Genomic DNA, 22,932 nt, shown 5'->3' with positions numbered 1-22,932 from the left:
AGCCAATGTGATCCTGCCAGTTCTGTGATCACGCTTCCACACCACCATGCCTCTACCCAGGTGCGGACTGCTTGAACACCGTGAGGAGTCTGATGTGGACATGAGCTTAAAGATATGTATGGCTCTTCAGCTGCTCTACAGATGTGGGTCCCTAGGATGCTTACAGACTAAGTTGAGGTTTTGCCTATAACAATTCAGTTTCTTTAATGCAAAGAGAAATAAATGATTGAGGTGCCAAATGTTCTATATCATGAGTAAGGGTCTCAGTAATTTTTTTCAATAATTTATCCTGAAAAAAAATTAAAGGGTCATTACCAAATGTAATAGTTATCCAAAGAAAATGTTAATAAATTACCCAGAAAGTCTCTAATTGGAAGAGACATACTCTTGCTTATATCCATTTGACATGTAAACCCTTTAAGATAAACTTGTTTTATTATTTTTTAATTGTTATTCTTTTTATTATTTTAGAGAGAGAGAGCCAGGGAGAGCAGCAGAAAGGGGAGGGAGAGAGAATCTTAAGCAGGCACAATGTTCAGCATGGAGCCGTGACATGGGGCTTGATCCCACGAGCCTGGTTTCATGACCTGAGCCAAAATCAAGAGTCAGACTCTCAACCAACTGAGCCACCCAGGTGCCCCAGGATAAACTTGTTTTAAACTGTCACTCTGGGCAACTGGATAAATTAACCTGCAGTATGAGCCTTTTAGGTATGAGCCAATTATATGCTGAGTATCATCAACTAAAACTGATTACTTGGGTTTCAGATGAGTTTATCTGAAGTTCTTATTTCTGGGGTACTTAGGAGGATGTATTCGTAGGGATTGCACTGGACTGTATATACCAAATATTCCAGATTGTAATATCATAAAATTGTTTTTGTTTGTTTGGCACTTTTTTTTTTCACATGGAGAGAAGTCCAGACATAGACATTGGGAAGCTGGTGTGGTGACAACATGGTCTTATTAGAGATGCAATAATCTCCATTTAGCTTTCTGAGTCACCATCACCAGGGTGTGTTTTTGTCCTCATGCTTACAAGACGGTTACTGGAGCTCAAGCCATAATAGCCTTCTTTTTTTACAAAAAGGGGAGATCAAGAGCCCGTGGTAATAAGGTGCAGACCATTTGAGTCAGTCCCCTTGGAACTTCAATGCCAACACTTTGGCTTGCACCACATGGACACAATTATTTATAAGATTTAGGGTAAAATATAGCTTTTTAGCTAGTAGCTGTGCTGACCCCAACAAAAATCTTCTTGTGCTTTTATAGGGGCCCACTGGGAATGCAGTCTTCGCCATGGAGGATAAAATAACTTTTGAGACTATATGATAATCTATGTGTAGGAAAAAAATCTTCATTTTCCACAATGCAAGTGTGTGTGTGTGTGTGTGTGTGTGTGTGTGTGTGTGTGTGTGTGAGATGGAGGTTGGGTGGAGATTAGATGAAATGCATAAATCAACTCATCCAAAATTAGTATCAACCTATCAATTTAGAAATGAAAAGAAAGGGATAATCAGGATGTTATCCTCATTTTTACTGCAGTAAAAATTATATTTAGCTAGGGCTATTCTTGCTAATTCTGACTGTCATAGTTGACTTATGGTAGAGGTTCTTATTAACCATCAATATCTAGGAATCTATATTGAGGTCATATGACTTATGGCCTTGGCTTATTCTTGTTTGTGAAATCAAATGCCTCAAAACACATCAATAAAAACTCCAAGCAGTCTTCTATATACTTATTTTTCCTAGCAGAGTTTTCCCACAAGGCCCTAAGATTCTTTTTAGAAAGTAGTTAAATATGCAAGTCCTGTGTCTAAAGTGTGTGCACTTCTTTCAAATATTATCCTGACAGTCATCACAAGAAAAAGTTTGTTTACATCTTAGATGAGATATCTAATAAAGTAATGAATCTATAATATGCCTCATGATATGGAATCTTTATGTATTTATTTATGGAAGTGTAGTTGACACATAATGTTACATTAATTTCAGGTGTAAACATAGTGATTGGGCAGGTCTATACAGCATGCTAAGCTCACCACAAGTGTCTCATCATATGGTGCTATTACAATCCCATTGTCTATATTCCCTACGCTGCACCTTTTATCCCTGTGATTTACTCTTTCCATAACTAGAAGCCTTATCTCCCACTCTTCCTCACCCATTTTTCCCTTTGTATATCGTAATTTTTAAATACATAATGGACTCTGGCTCCAATAAGATAGAATGTTAATGTGGTAAGATGAAAAATCTTGGGGGGAGCTTTGATAATCCTCAAGGCAATAAGCATCCCCAAGAGACATTATTAGCTTGAGCTTATTAATTATATCACTCTAAGACGTAGTATTCCATGAACCTTTTTGAAAATCACCCTGGAATTAACAAAGGTTAGAGCAGTTTATAAACCAAAATACAATTTTCCTATAAAATTACCAAAAACATCTCTTACTGTAAGGGTGCCTGGGTGGCTCAGTTGGTTGAGCTTCTGACTCTTGATTTCAGCTCAGGTTATAATCCCAGGGTTGTGGGATCGAGCCCCATGGCAGGCTCTGTGCTGGGTGTGGAGCCTGCTTGAGATTCTCTCTCTCTCTCCCTCTCTCTCTCTCTCTCTCCCTCTCTCTCTCTCTCTGTGTCCCTCTCTGCCCATCTTTCTCGCTCAAGCACTCTCTCTTTCAAGTAAAAAAAAATCTCTATTACTGTAAACTAACTTACCGAATTCAAAATATGGCTTACTCTAATCAGAGGAAGTTTACTTATGACTTCTGGATATCTTAGTTTTACTTTTCAAAAAAAGTGCTGAAAGGTCTAAAAATAAAGAGAAACAAAAGATGACAAGATCACTTCTTACTTCTTTGTCTATAAAATGAGTTTCATGATACTTGTGCTACTTGCCATGAACAGTTTTTCTTGGAATATGTATAGTACACTATAGTTAATAAAACTCCAAATGCTTTTTCCAGACCACAGATACTATCCTAGATTAAGGAGAGAAAAATTTCTCAATATTGAAACAGCCAGGAAGGGCTGTACTCAGAGGAGATGTTTATAAACATCCAAAGAACAGGTGGAATTTAGAGAAGTTCACTCCAGTGAGGAGACACCTTCCATAAGGGCAGACCTGGGAAAGATCTGTGTTTTTGTGTAATGATAAAGTAAGCTATTTCATTGGATGGGGGGAGTGTGACAGCTATTAATGTAAAATAAGGAAAGGGTTGGGATATTAAAAAAAATAACTGAGGGGCGCTTGGGTGGCTTAGTTGGTTAAGCGTCCGACTTTTGCTTAGGTTATGATCTCACGGTTCATGGGTTCAAGCCCCGCGTAGGGCTCTGTGCTGACTGCCAGCTCAGAGCCTGGAGCCTGTTTCAGTCTGTGACTCCCTCTCTCTGACCTTCCCCTGCTCACGCTGTCTCTCTCTCTGTCTCTCTCCTAGAAATAAATAAAACATTTAAAAATAATAATAAAAAATAAAAAAAACTGAGTCACTTTCTCTGTTAATAGATAATATTTTTATGCTTCATACATTCACCACGCCAAGTTGTTATACTAACTTACATACTTGGCATCACTGTTACTCAATAACATCCATGAAGACAAAAGCATGTCATTTTAGCTAAGCAAGTGATTTGTATAGAGTTTAATACATTTTTCTTCAGTTGCACTGAATGGTACTTTCTGCAACATGATTTTGTTCATGTTTCTCTAAAACATCAACAGATATTCAGGGAGTATTCCTTGACTGTATTATTGACTGACTACAGCTGTTTCAACACTGAATCTGCTGATGATTTTAGGTCAATATGGTAAGTTCTTGACATTCCTTAGTTTTACAATATACAACTAAGCAGTCCCCATCACTAATAATTAGAATGTTCTGGGGACAAATAACTAGGCTTTTTATAAGAGAAAAAAAACTAATACAGCACAATGGACTTCACAAAACTTGGAGTAGTAGCAGTTGTCATGTGTTTTGACATCGAGTATGATTTTCCTTCTGTCCTCCATATGTTAAAATGAAAACTGTGCACATATGGTCTATATATCATAATAAGGTTTTGTGGGCATACATCTAGTTGTATAGTTCTTATCTCTAAACTATCACTGAGTAAGCAAAAAGTAAATAAGGAACCTTATAACCAGTGAACTGTAATACAAAGAACATTTAAATATACTCCAATTTAAGCAGAATTTTCAGGATAACTGAATGGGAGTTTCAAGATGACAAATTGCAATTCAACAAAAAAAATTTTTTTTAAATCTTTTTCAATGAAGCATGAATTATTTTTGAGATACTTAAATAGAGGCTGGTATTTTTTGTCAGGAGTTAGCTACATGATAAGGGTGAATAGGTTCCCAAATCCATTCTGTAAACACATATTTTGTAATATGTGTTCTGTTTAAAGATTGATTAAAAATGTTTCCTCCTAGTTGGATTTTGAAAGACGGGGAGAGATTCTGCAGCTATAGTGGGATGAGGCAAAGGTGATTGCAAGTGGTCAGATTAACAAGAAGGAAAGAATTTGGGGAAAGGTAGTATCCTAATAAAAATCATTAAATTCGTGAGGGAGAAATGTCCTTGAAAAATAAATCTGGACCAGCTGACACTAGATCTTGAACTCAGCAAGAAATTTAGTCTTTTTTTTTTTTTTAAGTTTATTTATTTATTTTGAGATACACAGAGACAAAGTGAGTGGGGGAGGGGCAGAAGAGGGAAAGAGAAAATGCCAAGCAGGCTACACACTGTCACTGCGGAGCCCGATGCAGGGCTTGAACCCACGAATTGGGAGGTCATGATTGGAACCAAAACCAGGAGTTGGACGCTTAACCAACTGAGCCACCCAGGTGCCCCAAGAAATTTAGTCTTAATTCTTTATTAAAATATTTATTTACTTATTTATGAGAGAGAGCGCGCAAGAGTGTGTGAGGCAGAGAGAGAGGGAGACAGAGAGTCAAAGCAGGCCCCAGGCTCCGAGCTGCCAGCACAGAGCCCAACTCAGGAGCCATGAGATCATAACCTAAGCTGAAGTCTGATGTTTAATTGACTGAGCCACCCAGGCACCCCTGGTCTTAATTCCCCATTAATTGAAGAATAATTCTTGAAGATTTTGAATTATATGATCAAATTGGTGTTTTATTTTTCTTATTTTAATTTTTTACTTGAGAGAGTGGTGATGGGACAGGGGCAGAGGGAGAGAGAGAGAATCTTAAGCAGGTTCCACACTCAGCGTGGAGCCCAATGTGGGGCTGGATCCAGGACCCTGGGATCTTGATCTGAGCCGATATCAAGAGTCTGACACTCAACTGACTGAGCAACCCAGGCACCCCTCGTTAGTGTTTTAGTAATACCACTCTGGTTACACTAAGAGTACTGAAAGAAGTGAAAATACTGGAAGTGAAGAGAACGGTAAGGAGGCTATTTCATTACTGAAATAAGGGATGATAAAGAGGATAAGGAAATAGAAGGAAAGTCAAGGCAAGGTATTTGAAATAGATTTTTAAAACAAAGGACACCAATTCCTAAGAATGTTGAATTATAGCATAATATTTTAAAGCTGTTGTCATGGGATATATAGATATATAAGCAGTTAAGGCTTTTTTTTTTTTTAAACTCAGAAGTTGAGAATAAGGTTTGAGAAATTTCATTCCATGTTTTAATATTTTGTTTATTGGGCTTAAGATATTCTTACTGTTGACAATTCTGTGCCATAAAACTTCTAATTTGTTCTCAGGGAACAGTGAGTAGGTGAAAGCTTACTAGTCAGAAGCAAAAACAAAAACACAACACAACACAACACAACACAACACAACCAAAATACTTGGGGAAGTTGATCAGTATGCTAGATGTTTTTTTCTGGTCCCTTGACATTTTTTTAGTCTCAGAGAATGTGTGTCCTTTTAAAAATACTTATATTATGGAGACACTTGCAAGTTTCCAACTTTTACTTATTTACCTTAAAGTAGGCCCTAGTTCTATGGAAGTCTATAGATGATGAGTCCATATAACTGCTTATCCTAACCTGGATGGTTTTATCTGTATCAGTATCTGTAATGCAGGTGGAGATTATTTTTATTTTACAATTTAATCATGTAAGAAATGTAGTTTTTACATATTACCTTCTTACCTTCCCACCCCTTTCTTCTTTGCTTTTAAAAATCTAGTATACCCTTCTATGAGCTCTCATTCCAGGCTTCTAAAATATTTACATCATAATGTTATTTCTTGTTTTATCATTAAAAGTAAATATTTCTAGGAGTACTACTTTTCTTTACAGAAATAGGTGATATATTTGGTTCTCCACTCCTTTTCAAAATGCAGTCTCCAGTTACTTTCTGGATGTGTTCATTGTATCTGGTAAAGCCAAAATCTAAGATATTTGTTTCAAATACTGTCACTTTGCCCTGTGTTTTCCTTAATGCTCTATGGGTGTGTTTCAAATGTAATTCCCAGTATATTATATTGTAATGTATTCTTGCATCTTTATATTTCATAGAACAATAAAGTCGTTTGGAAGATGGGGCTGTACTTCATTCATCTTTTACATCAGTGTGTGGTATGATTTGGGACATAGCAAATAAATATTAATAAATGAAGATTTTTTTTGTATTCAATATTACATCACTTTACCTAAAACCACAAGATGGGTGTGCACCTTATCAATCAGGTATACTTACTGTCTATGTTTTGGTAAATCAAGCTTGCTTTACTGCAACATGGTACAATTTGTAGTTTTTTTCAGTATTTTTTTCTAGTTCATCTGAAACCTTCTGAATTCCTCTGTAAGATTTAAAATATGTTTCATAGAATCTTCTCCATGGATGTGACAATAACTACAGTGGAATTAAGTGCTAGAGCTCTTGTTCTCTAGAGAATTATATTTTAGAGAGCCAACTCAATTAAAAAAGTAAGAACATGTATGGGACATGACTTTTTAAGAATTGTTAAGTCTTACAGAAAAAAACTAGATTATACAGCTCTACATTTTAACTAAATTACTGTCTAGATAAATATCAATAAAAATGATCCCATTGTATTACAATAATACATTAATATCTAGTTGGGTCTGGAAACTAGCCATATGGAGCTAGCTCTTTAATATTTTAGGCTGAAATTAGATTTTTAAATGTAAACTTGGAAAATATGCATTGCATCTAACACATGTGCTATTCAAGATTTTTCTATAGCTTTAGGCTACATTAACTGTATTATATTCCATAATATGTGGTCATTGAATCTTCAGAAAACATTAAAGAGATCCTAGGAAATAACACTTTATTAGGAAAAAAAGAGACTTTGACCAGTGGAATACATAAAACAAATTATATATGATGATATGCGTTTGTCTATAGCCAGTGCAAAAGATAAAATAGAGTTTTGTAAATAGAGAGTGAAGAGCTAGGGAATCCATCTAGGAAAGCCAGCTAATCCTCACAAACTTACAAGCTTTAAGGGTGGGTAAGAATGGAGCATATTATCCTTAACTTTACAGGCCATAAACTAAATTTGGCATATTTTTCGATAACTTGTTAAACTCAATATTATAACTTTTTAACTAAACTTGATTTTATAGTTTTATATTAAAAAAATGTTGCAAAGATAATACAGTTTCCGTTTACCCCATACCCAGTCTCCCTAAGTAATAACATTTTATATGCTATAGTATATTTGTCAAACTAATGAACCAATACTGATACATTATTAACTGAAGTCCATGCCGTTACTCAGATTTGCTTAGTTTCTTTATTTAATGTTCGTTTTCTGTTCCAGGATCCCATCTAAAATCCATAGTATATTAAGTCCTCATGTCTCCCGAGGCTCCTTTGGACTTAGAATTTCCTCATTTTTAGTGACTGTTTTGAGGACAAGAGTTTTTCAGTTAGGTTTTATCTGGTATTTTTCTCATGGTTAGACAAGAGCTATGGATTTGTATAAAGATGACCATAGAGGTACAATGTCATTCTCTGCTGGTACTTTCACATCAAGGGTACATACTTGAATATAACTTATCTCTCATGATATTTACCTTGATTACTTGACTGAGGTAGTGGCTGGATATTTTTTCAGTATGAAATTTCTTCTTTTCTCTTTTCCTATGCTGTACTCTTTAAAAGGAAGTCACTCTGTGCAGCCTACACTTAAGGAGTGGGAAGTTATGCTGTTTCTTCTTTGGGAGAGTGTATCAACATAAATCACTTGGAATTCTTCTGCAAGGAAGAATTTTCTCTTCTCTGGCATTTGTTTATTGATTCAACCATCCATCTATATTATTAAGGACTCATGGGTGTTTATTTTATACTTTGGATCATAATCTAGTATTATATTATTTATTTTGTTGCTTAAATTGTCCCAGCTTTGGCCATTGGGAGCTCATGGAAAATGGCATTAGAAACCAAGATCAAGGCTTTGGAAGTATTGTTAACTTTTGTAAAGTAAACTCAAAAGCCTCTCATCAAATTAAATAACTTCTTAAAACATACTACCCACATGATAAATCCAGACTGCATTAAACTGGGTTGCAGAGATTAATTGTCCCCTAGTATTTATTTTCCATTACGTTCCTTTAATAGGACCCCTAAGTACTAACTGGATCTGGCCATCAGCAGTAAATCTTCCATTTCTAAGCTGTTTTGCAGTTAGATTTGGCCTTGTGACAGTAATTGAAGATGTGATAAAACTGATACCTTTAAGTATTCTTTTTGTCTTTAAAAGAAAGTGTATCCTTTTTCTGCCTCTTCATTTTGCCTGGCTGGAGTGTGGTTATGATGGTGGGAGATAGAGCTGCCATGTTAAGCACGACAACATGGTAGAAAGAATTGGGTCCCTGTTGTTCATGTGCTCATCATATGAGGTCTGAGATGCCAGCACTTTAAAGAGAGAGACATTGGGGCTCCTGGGTGGCTTAGTCGGTTAAGCGTCCGACTTTCACTTAGGTCATGATCTCGCGGTTCGTGGGTTCGGGCCCCGCGTTGGGCTCTGTGCTGACTGCCAGCTCAGAGCCTGGAGCCTGTTTCAGTCTGTGACTCCCTCTCTCTCTGACCCTCCCCTGTTCACGCTCTCTCTCTCTCCTAGAAATAAATAAAACATTAAAAAAAATAAAGAGAGAGACATAAAATATTATTTCTTTAAAGTTCATTTATTTTGAGAGGTGGAGCAAGGAGAGAGGAAGATAGAGAATCACAAGCAGTCTCCATGTGTCAGCACAGAGCCCAATGCAGAGCCTAAACTCATGAACCATGAGATCATGACCTGAGCCAAAATCAAGACTTGGATGCCTACCTGACTGAGCCACTCAGGTGCCCTTAAACTGTTCTCTTTCAATCCTTTGTTATTTGGAGTTTTCCTGTCACTTACATTCAAACCTAATGTGAATTATATTTGGTATAACAGATTTTTTATGATATGAATTTTGAATCTACATCTTGATCTGTTGCCCACAACCTCCCACTTCAGATGATGTGTTTCAGCTCCTTACATCTAATTAAAGATGTATTAAATATTCCTTGTGAGCGACGAGGAAATGTAAAAACAAACAAATTAAAAAGCATCCCCTAGTCAATATTATAGGAAATTTCCTGAACACACAGTTCAATTCTTATGTTTGTATACATGCCTCTACTTGAGATGCCCTTCAATATCTATAGTCTTCATGGAATCTCTTAATTAAGACTCAGATGAAGTGTTGTCTCTTCAGGGAAATCTTCCTCAACGAGGCAGGAAGTCTTAGTAGGCAGTTTTAGTCACTCCTTCATCTGTGCTCCTGCATGTGCTGTGAACCTTCAAACTCAATACTGGGTCATATCATTTATCTAGTAGATCACAGGTCCCCAAAATTGGTTGTGTATTTTCATTCAAGCATTGTTATCACCTACCAAAATTCTGGCAGATGCAAGATGTTGGTATAATTCAACTTTATTAGTTTATAAAAATGTGTGACATTCTATGTGGAAGAATATTAGTATTTACTATAGTATCCAGGGAACTGCCTTTTTCTTATCAGGGTGACAGGGAAGTTCAAATAATGATCAGAAGTGTTCATCATGATTCTAGAATCAAAATCCTGTATGGCCTGGAGAGTGTTTGAACCAGGCCATGTTGAGGTCTGAATAATTACTGTCCGCAAACAGGATGAGTTGCATGTATCATCTTTTTTAGATTCCAAATTGTGTTTTACGAAAGTAAACAAATCAAACTGAAAATCCTTCCTAACAGCAGAATAGATAGTATCTGTCAATAGCTTTAACACACCCGGTTTCATGCTTGAATTCTAATATATCACTTTATTTTAGTTGAGCACAAGTCCATTCGGGGGCCATATTAGAGGAAGAAGTCCTATATTTAAATAGAACACACTTTACCCACTGAGATGCTCTTACTGTAAGAGACACATATGAACTGAGAAGGGAGAGCCTGAACATTTGTGAATGCAATTCAAGTTCACACGGCAACATATAGGCCTGAAGTGAAACAATGACGGGAGTCTTCTCAACTGTTGAAATGCTTTCTCTCTTCCTTTCTCCTGTCCCCTTCCTTCCCTCCCTCCCTCTTTATTCCCTCCCTCCCTCCCTTCCTCCCTTCCTTCCTTCCTTCCTTCCATTTCGTGTTGCTCTTTATCTGTCTGTCTTCCCCAGACTATGACCATGTATAGTTGAATTTTTAAGTTAAATATACATGTGATGTACTCTATCCAAATAGACTCAGTGTGTCTCACTTCCCTGAACAGCCAAATTTCCTGGGTTTCTTTCACCTCTAGGATATTACATTTATTGTGTGATAATCTCACTTTTCTTGTTTGAGTAGAGGTTCCTGCATAGTTAAAATTGTAAAAGATCAGTTTAGTAGGAGTTGACACAATGCTGAAGACATGTTAAATACTAGCACTAATAGTAATAACTTATAAGGCTTAGAGAAGAAGCATGTTGTATGTTCATCATGTTTTAAGACCTTAAAAGTCAGGAAAATATTTTTTTTTTTCTTAATCTAGGCACTTTGGGCAGGGTGGACATGTAGTAGCAAATATGTGGAAGGGTTAGAGCTTTAAAATATCAGGGTGGCATTTTTAAAAAGCATACTAAACTCAGATAAAGTTGTAGCAAACAAGATGATGATAAAAACCATTTGTTCATAAGTGTAGCTGTATTGGCTTTTGAAAGGCTTCAGTTTGGAGGCAATATCTTTGGCCTTGAGGATGGGCTTTTTGGTTTTATCTGTTAGTTTCTCAAATTATTGCTGCAGTACAGCTTACTCGTATCCTCTGAATGTCTCACATTTAGCTACTATCTCTTAAAACCACTCTTTCTTTATTAGTAAAGTTACATTAGTGACAAATTCTAAGTCATCGATATTTTGTATAAGAAAGCCTGACCTTCAATGAGGTTGCTTGAAAATGTCATTGAGGCCACCTTGTGTTTTGAAGTGCTTCCATGCTATGATTATTAGTACAACATGCCCCTTACCTTCCTCCTTTCCTAATTTTTTCCAGAAAAGACAATGCACAATGTTTGATTCCAGAAACAGAGGTAACACTGAATATTTGAGGAAAAGTTGGTCCTCGATCTGTTATTTAAATTATAAAAAGATGAAAACCATGAACATGGAGAATAATTTGGATTGTTAAGACGGATAGCACTGTCCGACTTTCTATGATTTCAAAAGGAGTACACAACAGCCTTTGTCTGAGATTTTCCTGCATTACTACTTGGACATAGGAAAAAGATAAGATGACTTTTAAGATATATTTCCAACTCAGTAATTATCACATGAACCTTAATAATAGCGAAATAAGTCAGGCAGAGAAGGACGGATATGTTTGCACATATAGGTGGATTAGGAGGAAGCTAACGGAGGATCATGAGGGAGAAGAAAGGGAAAAATAGTTGGGGAGAGAGAGGGAGGCAAATCATTAGAGACTCTTGAATGCTGAGAACAAACTGAGGGCTGATGGGGTTGGGGAGAGAGGAAGGGGGTTGATGGGCATGGGGGAGGGCACTTGCGGGGATGAGCACTGGGTGTTATATGGAAACCAACTTGACAATAAACTATTTAAGAAAAAAAAAGAGTAATAGTCCTACTTGCCAAACACTTTCACAGTAAGCTTTTTAAAAGCTAAGATGAGAATTTGTTGATTTCTATCTTCCCTTTAATTTTTAGTGCTTGGTTTATATTATGTTGCTTTTCTGCATACAAGTTTATATATCTCTTTGATTATACTCAGAATTTATATATAAAATTAAAATAAGTTTTAGTGACGTTCTGGTAAGATTCATTTTTCTGGAAATATATGAAGGTGTACCATATATCATTTAAAATCAGGAATTAAATACTGGTAAATAATGACTTTTAACATGGAATTATAATATAGTAGCTAGAAAATGCTTATGTTTATATTTATCCAAATATAAATGTAGAATTTGAGGAGTAAGTGCATGGTTTTAGTTTAAAGAAGAATTCCAACATCGAAATGTTGCTTTTGGAAAAGTGCTTGTTTTTCTACCCTTCCATTAATAAGGCCTAAACACCCTCCATCATATAATCCACGAGTTCTTTCCTTTCCAACCATGTGAGCATGTTGGTTAATTCTCAGTTTGCGGGGTTGAACTGTTTCTCCCTAATACATGTTTATTTCCCTTTGGCAAAAGAAAAAAAAAGGTGTTTATTGTGGATATCTTTTGTAAGGCTGTTTTTTTTTGTTTTTTGTTTTTTTTCCTGTCACATATTCAGTGGGACTTTGGAACCATTTCAAAATCTCCATAAGGGGCATGGATATGGAGCTGCTTTCCTTCCTTTCTCATCCCTCCATAGTCCTCTTAGCTGCTGCTATGGCAACAGACTGGCAACAGTTGTAGAGGAAACCATGCTCAGACTAAGGCCAGATGGAGGGAGTGGGTGCCAGTGGCAGCATCGCAGGGAAGCTGTGTGTAGCGGTGATGAATTGAACTTGGCTGTGTTCCTCTCCAATAAATAGGCAAGTTGGAAAGGGAAGGAAAAGGGCAGAAACTATGGAGCATCACATAAGCTGCACAATTGTTCACTTGAGTGCGGTCCATGTTACTGTGAAATCTATATTTTCTACTTTGTTTTTTTTTAATGATGTAAAACATGTAATGTCTATGCTGTATCAGAAAAGAAAAAAAAAAACACTTCATGGTACAACTTCTGTTCTAATTGAATCCCAATAAAACATTTCCTCTACAAATATTTTTCTTTCTTTTATCCCTAGCCTCACAACTAATGATCTCCTGACTCTTATTATTATTAACAGTGTATTTCCTTATTGTTGATGGTGACAGTGGGGATATTTCTTTTTATTAAAAAATGTTACCATTAGTTTGCAGTTTTGTAGCTACTAGATGTGTAACAATGTCTCTTCAGAATATTTTCAAAGGCATTTCCTTTGAGTTAATAAGAATTTTCTATTCTCCATGAGCGTTTATGATACAGTAATCAGGATTAGTATTAAATGAATAGAAAGGAAGGATGACAATTAATTTAGTAAGAAAAACATGATCTCTGTAGAGAGCTATACTTTTAAGCAAACAATTTGTTCTCAGGGAAAGATTTAAAAGCTTTTCCAACTCATGAATAAAGATGGAGATAAAAATAAAACAAAAAGCCATTTAACAAGATATATTTGGGTTGTAATTTCCTTTTTTATTGATAAATAACAACTTATATTTGTATTTGAATTTTTTCTCCTTATTTAGTTGGAATGAAATAAACCTAGAAAACAGAGGTACAAACATGTAAAAATATGGTCATTATTACTATTAATTATTAATTTCATATTAATGTTAATTATAATATTAATTTCAATATATTTCATTTTTTTTCTAGAAGTTTTAAACTGACAATCAAATTGGTGATGGATTTTGTTTCCCAAATAACTAGTGTCAGTCAGCTGGTAACTGGCATCACTCATTACAGTTGACAGACATGAAAATGTAGTTGTTTATAGGTTGACAGACCTGAAAATCTAGCTGTTTATAGATTGATTCCTAGAAGTAAAATATGTAAGATGTCTTAAAAACAATAAAATAATATTTTTTCCAAAACAATTTTTTTTGGTTTTCATATGGAAAATGGCAGTCTTACTCAGTCTGAACTATATTTTAGTAGGTAAATAAATGTAATCTGTAAGTAAACTTTATTATTTTTATTGTGAATTGCAATAAAGAAAAAATGCCAATTTTATTTCATGCTGGTATATATAACTATACTACTCTTGTTACTTGAGCAAAGAGAAGATGAGCAAGATTATAATTAGAGTTATTTAGGTTTGAACTTAAGAAGACATAATAACACCTTTGTTAGGTAAAAATAATGAGTGATATGTTAATGCAAGCCTAATTAGCCAACTTTCATTATTTCTAATAGGTGCTCAATAGCAATCATATTATATATTGATGAAAAACAAACTGGCATTTGAAAGTGGTAAAGTATTATGTATTTTATTTTATATATGAATTAATATATATTAAAATTTTGGAAATTCTAAATGTGTTACAAAATAAGTGGCATGGTTTTAATTTACCCTCCTAGAGTGCCAGCAACTTTCAGCATATAGACAGTTTGTTTTAATTGTATACAAACTTCTTTCTACATATGATTATGAAAAAATCTCAGGTAGAATACCATTTTGGCTTATTAAAATTTGGATATGTAAATGTTAAAAAATAAAATATTATTGTGCCTTAAAAAAACATTTATTTTTATTTTTAAGTAATCTCTACATCCAGCCTTGAGCTGGAACTTACAACCCTGAAATCAAGAGTCACCCACTACACCAGCTGAGCCGGCCAGGTGCCCCCAAGCCCTTATCTTTGTTTTTATTAGTCAGTGCTCACATTTTCCATACTGTGTCCCTTTCTTTTTCATTTAAAACTTTTTTCTAATCAGAATCGAAATAAAGGTATTTCCTAAAAATCTTTTAGCCTGAATGTAGATCTAAAATCAATTTCTGTCTCTGTCTCTCTCCTTCCTTTGGTGTTTGTTTGTTGGAGAAACCTGTTCATTTGCCTTCAATTTCCCAAAGTCGGAGATTGCTAATTTCAAAATGTTATCTTCTCTTTATTTCCGTTAACTTGGTAGTCAGGTTCACATTTGATTTCTTTTCTTTTCTTTTTTGGCAAGACTATATCACAAGTGGTGGTGGTGTGTTGCTTACGTCAGAAGGAACATAACGTCCCTCTCTGTGATGTTAGCAGCCACCGCCTAAATCCAGTATTTCATTAAAGGACACAAAACAGTGAAATTCTAATTAACATACTCTTTCTTCATTTATTCACTGGATACTTAACATTTCATCCAGTATTTTGTTAGCCTAAAGTGTTTCATATAGAAAAGGAGAGATAAAAGTTTGATTCTTTTGATTTATTTGTCTATTTATTTTAACTATTGTGTTATATCCTATCATATGTATATACCAACATTTGCATTGTTTTTATTTTGTATATGTATAAAAGTACTACAATATGAATATGAATATTTATACATGTATTTTGACAATTTCTATTTCAGTATTGCCAACTTTTTTCACATTCAGGTACATAAAAATTTCTCTTGATCCAACATTCTGTTATTTATTAAGAGATCATTACTATTATTCTTTTTGTTAACCTCCTATTACTGTACTCAGACTTGCTTTTAGATATTTTATTTATATGACAATTTTATTAGATGGATACTATTATGATTCTGAATTTAAAAGTGCTAAAATGGGGGAATGTGGGTGGCTCAGTTCGTTAAGCATCCAACTCTTGATCTTGGCTCAGGTTAAGCAATTAATGAGATAAACTCCTGCATAGGGCTCTCCACTGACAGCGTGGGGCCTGCTTGGGATTCTCTGTCTCCCTCTCTCTGCTCCTCCCCTGCTCTCTCCCTCTCTTTCTCTCAAAAATAAATAATTGAACATTAAAAAATAAAAGTGGAAAAATGAAGGCAAAGAGATATTGAATAACCTGTACATAGCTAGTAAGGGATAGAGTCAAAATCATTTGGCCCAATGTTATCTTAATCATTGAAAATGGTAGATCCCATTGCTCTTTGAAATTTCATTCATTCTTGATTATTAGTGATACTGAACCTTTTTCATGTGTTTATTGGCCATTCTGATTCTCTTTTAGTGCTTCTTTTCATATATATCCTTTACCTTTTTTTCCCTCTTCTTAGATATCTTCACTTACACATTAATGTCAGTTCAGAATCAACCGCAATTCATCTATATGACGGAAGTACTAGTTTTGTCATTTTTCAGGACATAGTGAATAAAAGGGTAGAATATAGTAGAATCCCTTCTATACACTTGGATTATAATTCTTGAGGTCATATCCTTCTGAATCTTAAAGAGGTTATTCAAACATGTTTCAACTGCAACTGGTAAACACTAAATGATATTGTAGCTTTTGTACAGTATTCCTGAGCTTGACATTATATATAATGCAAACAATACATTGTAGTTTTACATATGTCTGAACTAACTACATTTTCACCTCTGTGTCAAACAGTGTGGGAAAGAGAAGAGGTTAATAAAACCTTATTTCCATCCTAAAATTTACAACCGGGTCAAGGGGACAATTCCAAAACCAATGAAATTAGGGACTGACTTAAAGGGAAAATAAGCACATTCTAGTAAATCTATGGTAAAAAAAAAATATGAAATTTTGCATTTCAGAAGACTTTTTAAATACTTTAATATTTTCTTAGAAAAATAACATAAGAATCTAGCATTAAAGTAGCTCTTAGCTATTTCGAATAAAAGTATTTTAAAATTATTTTTGAACATTTTTCCCTCAAGTCTGGAGATAAAATAATAAATATGATCTCTCAAGGAGTACATTATTGGATAAAACAAAGTAAATGCAAATGAACTGATTTTAATAAGCTCTGCATAATCTCAGAAGTTCATGCTAACTGTCCCTATATTGTAAAAATATAGTAAAATTAGAAATTAGAATGTTTACAGTGAGTAGATTTTTAAAGATGGAAATATATGTACAATTTGATATTTTAAAATTCTTTGATTATATTTATCTTTTCAAAATGCCTTTTATGATCCTAAATTATTTTAACCCCAAGTCATCTTCAGAGTACTGGTTAAATGAATGCTGGGACATCCCTATATTAAAATACTACTGAACTATTAAAACTCCATGACAACAGTTTTCTATGTGTTAATAAAGAAAATCTTCCAAGATATAATAATTGAGGAAGACAAGGTAAATAACATGTATGAGTGTTCTTCTTTATGTTTATTTAAAAAGGATGTGTATGTGTGCATGGAAATGCCGTGCACATAGTATTTACACAAAGAATTCTAGAAATATAAGAAACTTAATGACAGTGCTTACCTCAAGGAAGTAGCTTCACAGTTACCTTTAAAAGATACACACTTTTGAACTGTTTACACATTTTAAGTCATGTGTTATCAGCTATTACTACTAATAACTTAACGATCTTTAAAACACTGTTTTTATGGAAATACACTATTAACATACAGACAAAGATATGCTTAGAGCTAATATATTTTCAGTCTGTAAGCAGTTTTTACTATTGATGTGCTGGGAATATTTATATATTTCTTCATGAGCTGTAAAAAATAAAATTCAAGGTCCTACATTATGTATCCTTGTGAAAGATTAAATGATTTAAGAGTCCCTGTAATTGGCCCTTTCAATATAATTCCTGGTTATTTCATTGCTTGACATTCATATAATTATTAAAAATCTCAAAGCAATGTGTACAAATTTTGTTTACTGGTTAGTAACATTCTTAAGCCTGGGGCCTGCTTCGGATTCTGTGTCTCCCTCTCTCTCTGACCCTCTCCTGCTCGTGCTGCCTTTCTATCTCTCTCAAAAATAAATAAAAAATTAAAAAAAAACAATTTTTAATGATAAAATTAGTGTCAAAAATGCTATTATAAAAGCAATTATTAATTATGCTGTTAGAGACTGATTATCATTAAAAGTTAAGCATAAAAAATATATATAAATCATTATCTTATATAAAACCTCACCAAAAATATCCTTTTATATAATAAGTTTTATTGTTAATTATATAGCTTTACGCGGTGGCAGCATTGTAGCCAATGAGGTTTATCCGAGGAGCGATTATTGCTATTGTTTAATTATAATTGATATATATAATGATTACATTTGATTTGTAAGAAGATTTTAGTAATCTATACTATGTAACAGATTCATTATTATATGTAATAAATATAATATGTGTTATATTATAATGTATTAACATTTAACTGTTTTTAACTATTGTTTTTCTCTATTTATTATAAGTATTTTCTGTAAAATTCAGAATAATTTTAAAAAGTTAAGCAAAGACCATAATCGTTAAAATACGCAATATTCATTTGCTCTATCAAAAGAGTCAAATTCCACTTTCAGTTATGATACTGATTTTCCTTTGAGTAACAATGATTATTGCAATATATTTTACATTTAATATGTTCATTTAATAAATATGTAATGGGTGCTTACCGTGTGCTATGATAAACTCGAATAGACTCTACATTTAGCAGAATAATTGAATATACAATTTAACAATATCAAACATTAATTTTAGGTAGAGAGAAGCTCTATGGAGAAAATAAAACCGAGGTAATACTTTTGTATGGTTGAGAGAGAGAGATTTGAAATTCAGTGTATAATTTATATGTACAGCATATTTCACTTCTGCCTAGCCATATTTCAAGTGTTGAGCAGCCACATGTGGGCAGTATAGCTCTAGTGCCTCATAAACCATCGTAAAGACTGGCTTCTAGCTTGCTTTGGGAAATCATTTAAAGGTTGATTTATTTTTTAAGTTTTTATTTAAATTTCACTTGACATACAGTGAAATATTAGTTTCAGGGGTACAATATAATGATTCAACACTTCCATACAACACCTGTGCTCATCACAAGTGTACTCCTTAATCCCCATCACCTATTTAACACATTCTCAACCGACCTCCCCTCTGGTGACCATCAGTTTGTTCTCTATACCTAGGAGTCTGTTTCCTGGTTTGCCTCCTTCTCTCTCTTTTTTTCCTCTCTGCCCATTTTGTTTTGTTTCTTTTTTAAAATTTTTTAAATGTTTATTTATTTTTGAGAGACAGACAGAGACAGAGCATGAGTCGGGGAGGGGCCGAGAGAGAGGGAGACACAGAATCCAAAGCAGGCTTCAGGCTTGGAGCTGAAAGCAAAGAGCCCGATGTGGGACTCGAACCTATAAACCATGAGATCATGACCTGAGCTGAAGTTGGTTGCTTAACTGACTGAGCCACCCAGGTGCCCCTGTTGTGTTTCTTAAATTACATATATGAGTGAAATCATATGGTATTTGTCTTTCTCCAACCGACTTATTTCGCTTAGCATAAAACTCTCTATTCCATACATGCTCTTGGAATTTTCAAGATTTCATTCTCTTTTATGGCTGAATAATATTCCACTGAATATATATATATATATATAAAATCTATTCATCAGTCCATGGATACCTGGAATGTTTCCATAATTTGGCTATTGTTGATTATGCTGCTATAAACATTAGGCTGCATGTATCCCTTTGAATTAGTATTTTTCTATTCTTTGAGTAAATACCTAGTAGTGCAATGTTGGATCACTGGGTAGTTCTATTTGTAACTTTTTGAGGAAACTCCATACTGTTTTCCAGAGTGGCTGCACCAGTTTGCATTCCCACAGCAGGTTAAGAGGGTTCCCCTTTCTCCACATTCTCACCAACATCTATTGTTTCCTATATTGTTAATTTTAGCCATTCTGATAGTGTGCAGTGGTATTTCATTGTAGTTTTGATTTTTATTTCCCTGATGATGAGTGATGTTGAGCATCTTTTCATGCAGCTATTTGCCATCTGTATATCTTCTTTGAAAAATGTTTATTTGTGTCTTCTGACCATTTCTTCACTAGATTATGTTTGTTTTGGGTGTTGAGTTCAATAAGTTATTTATAGATTTTGGATACTAACCCTTTATCAGGTAGATTATTTGCATATATCTTCTCCCATTCTGATTCTCGCCTTTTAGTTTCGGTTATTGTTTCCTTCACTGTGCAGAAACTTTATTTTGACGAGGTCCCAATAGTTTATTTTTGTTTTTGTTTCCCTTGCTTCTGGAGACATGTCTAGTCAGAAGTTGCTGTGGCCTATGACAAAGAGGTTATTACCTGTTCCCCTATAGGTTTTTATGGTTTCAAGTCTCACATTTAGGTCTTTTATCCATTTTGAATTTATTTTTTGTTTGGTGTAAGAAAGTGGTCCAGTTTCATTCTTTTGCATGTTGCTGTCCATTTTTCCCAACTTTTGAAGAGAATGTCTTTTTTCCATTGGATATTTTTTCCTGCTTGTCAAAGATTAATTGACCATATAGTTATAGGTTCATTCCTCAGTTTCCTATTTGTTCTGTTGATCCGTGTGTCTAGTTTTGTGCCAGTACCATACTGTTTTGATCACTATAGCTTTGTAACATAACTTGAAGTCCAGAATTGATATACCTCCAGCTTTGCTTTCTTTTTCAAAGTTGCTTTGGCTATTTGAGATCTTTTTGTGGTTCCATACATATTTTAGGGTTGTTTCTTCTAGCCCTGTGAAAAATACTGTTGATATTATGATAAGGACTGCATTAAATATGTTATGTAGATTTCTTTGGATAATATAGACATTTTAACAGTATTTGTTCTTCTAATCTATGAGCATGGAGTGTTCTTCTATTTCTTTGTGTCATTTTTAATTTCTTTCATCGGTGTTTTATAATTTCAGAGTACAGGTCTTTCACCTCTGTGGTTAGGTTTATTTCTGGTATTTTACTGGTTTTGGTGCAATTGTAAATGGGACTGATTCTTATTTTACTCTCTGCTATTTCATTAATGGTTTATAGAAATGCAAAAACATTTCTGAAGAATGGTGTGGCATGACTTAGGTTTTAATGACCTGGCTGCTGTATTGATAATGGTGTAAACATGGGCAGATGCCTGGATTATTGTACTGACACAGGTAATAGATGAGAATGGTTAAAGACAGGATATTAGTGGAAGAGGTAGTGAAATAGGCTAGGCTCTGGATATATTTTAAAGTTAGAAACCTCACTTAGCTTGGATATAAATTGGTAAAGAAAGAATGGAACAAAATATCATCTCCAGGATTTTTGTATATATGAGCTTACAACTAGACAAGTAATTAGTTCTTATTTCTAGATTTGTGATTTTCAGATGAAGATGCATACATTTCAGTGCATATGCTAGACGATACAGTGGATGCAGACAGAAAATAAGAGCATTTAAAATATAAGGAAATATAAGAATGACTCCTTGGAAGATTGTTACTCCTTCGCATCCATGCACAACACACACACACACAGACCAGTGCAACTTGACTCCAGGTGGCTTCATACTGCTAAAGAAATTAGTTACAATTATAATATAGTATAATCAGGATTATTTAGTATTTTACTCTGTACAAGTAGAAATTACCATTGGGAAGACCATAATCAAGCATCATTTTGCTCTGCTGCCCACTTAGTCATTTGGAACTGCCATCTAATCAAGTTTGAGCTTGCATATTAAACCTTGTGTAATGTTACTCATCATCAATTTATGATAATTTATTCTTTCTGGTAGCATTTGATTTTATTTTACAGTAACTATTAGGATAGAGACTATGGTAAAGAGGGGAAATTCATCAAAAGAAGAGTTGCACATTTATACAGGTAGATTTTCTTAAATTCTATAAAAAGCATCATTAGGAATTTTAATAATTTGAGGAGAAAATAGCCACTCCTTATTAAGAATTCCTAAGCAAAACAGTGAGTTCACAGAACATGTATTATTTTTTCTCAAGTCATTTTCATCTACTAACAGATTGAATTTAAGGTATAATGGCCAAGCTATTAATTTTAGGATTTATTTATGATTATACAAACCTTTAGCCTGTATCACCATGGTAACTAATAATGGTTAAATTATGTGCTAAGATCAGACAAATTATTGTACAATGCAGTCCAGTTTTAAACAAGAATGATAGGCTATTGAAACTACAATGTGAAATGACAAGTCAATTCTTTACCAAGTCTAATATTCATTGACCTAATCCAAAAATCCTTCACCTGGATGTCTACATACTACATATTACATATAATTTTTAAAAAATTTTAATGTTTATTTATTTTTGAGGGAGAAAGAGTGAGAGAAAGAGAGTATGAGTGTGCAAGTGGGGCACAGGCAGAGAGAGAGGGGGACAGAGGATCTGAAGTGGGCTTTGTGCTGTTAGCAGAGAGAGCTAGGTGTGAGACTCAAAATCATGAACCATGAGATCATGACCTGAGCTGAAGTCGGACGCTTAACAGACTGAGTCACTCGGGCACCTCTATGTATTACTTACTGTTTTAGACACTGTGGTCATTGTTTGTGTCAAGGATTGGTACACAAAAATCTTCGTAAATATATTCTTTTTAATAAACACATTTCTTTAATTTAAACTTGACTTACAAAATCTTGAAAATTTTAAATGAATTAATTAGTAAGTTTTTAGCTGAATCTTTGATTCTTTGCACTATTAAAATCTATCAGAAAATGGCATAACTTTCTTTTTTTTGTCTTTAATTAATTAATTTATTTTTTTAAAAATAGTTTATTGTCAAATTAGTTTCCACATAACACTCAGTGCTCATCCCCACAAGTGTCCTCCTCCATGCCCATCCCCCCTCCCCCCACATCCATCAGTCCTCAGTTTTTGTCAGCATTCAAGAGTCTCTCATGGTTTGCCTCTCTCCCTTTCCCCCACCATTTCCGCCCTTCTTCTCCCCCTTGTTCCTCCATCAAGTTCCTCCTAATCCTCCTATACGTGCAAACATATGATATTTGTCCTTCTCTGCCTGACTTATTTCGCTCAGCATAACACCCTCAAGGTCCATCCATGTTGCTACACATGGCC

At 34.4% G+C, this 22,932-nt stretch overlaps 1 protein-coding gene and 1 non-coding gene across 2 annotated transcripts in view; both read left to right on the top strand.

The window, feature by feature from the left end:
- HCN1 (hyperpolarization activated cyclic nucleotide gated potassium channel 1) overlaps window positions 1-22,932 on the top strand; it is a 387,066-nt gene that overhangs the window by 143,786 nt on the left and 220,348 nt on the right. The gene's annotated exons all lie outside the window — the stretch shown is intronic.
- LOC120233089 lies at window positions 18,052-18,189 on the top strand. Its single transcript, XR_005528712.1, has one exon. It is a non-coding gene; the product is annotated as a U4 spliceosomal RNA (small nuclear RNA).

Source organism: Hyaena hyaena, unplaced genomic scaffold (genome assembly GCF_003009895.1).
Source record: "Hyaena hyaena isolate Hyena2069 unplaced genomic scaffold, ASM300989v1 scaffold_83, whole genome shotgun sequence".
In the NCBI taxonomy this organism is placed as follows: Eukaryota; Metazoa; Chordata; class Mammalia; order Carnivora; family Hyaenidae; genus Hyaena; species Hyaena hyaena.
This window is presented reverse-complemented; position numbering and strand designations above follow the sequence as displayed.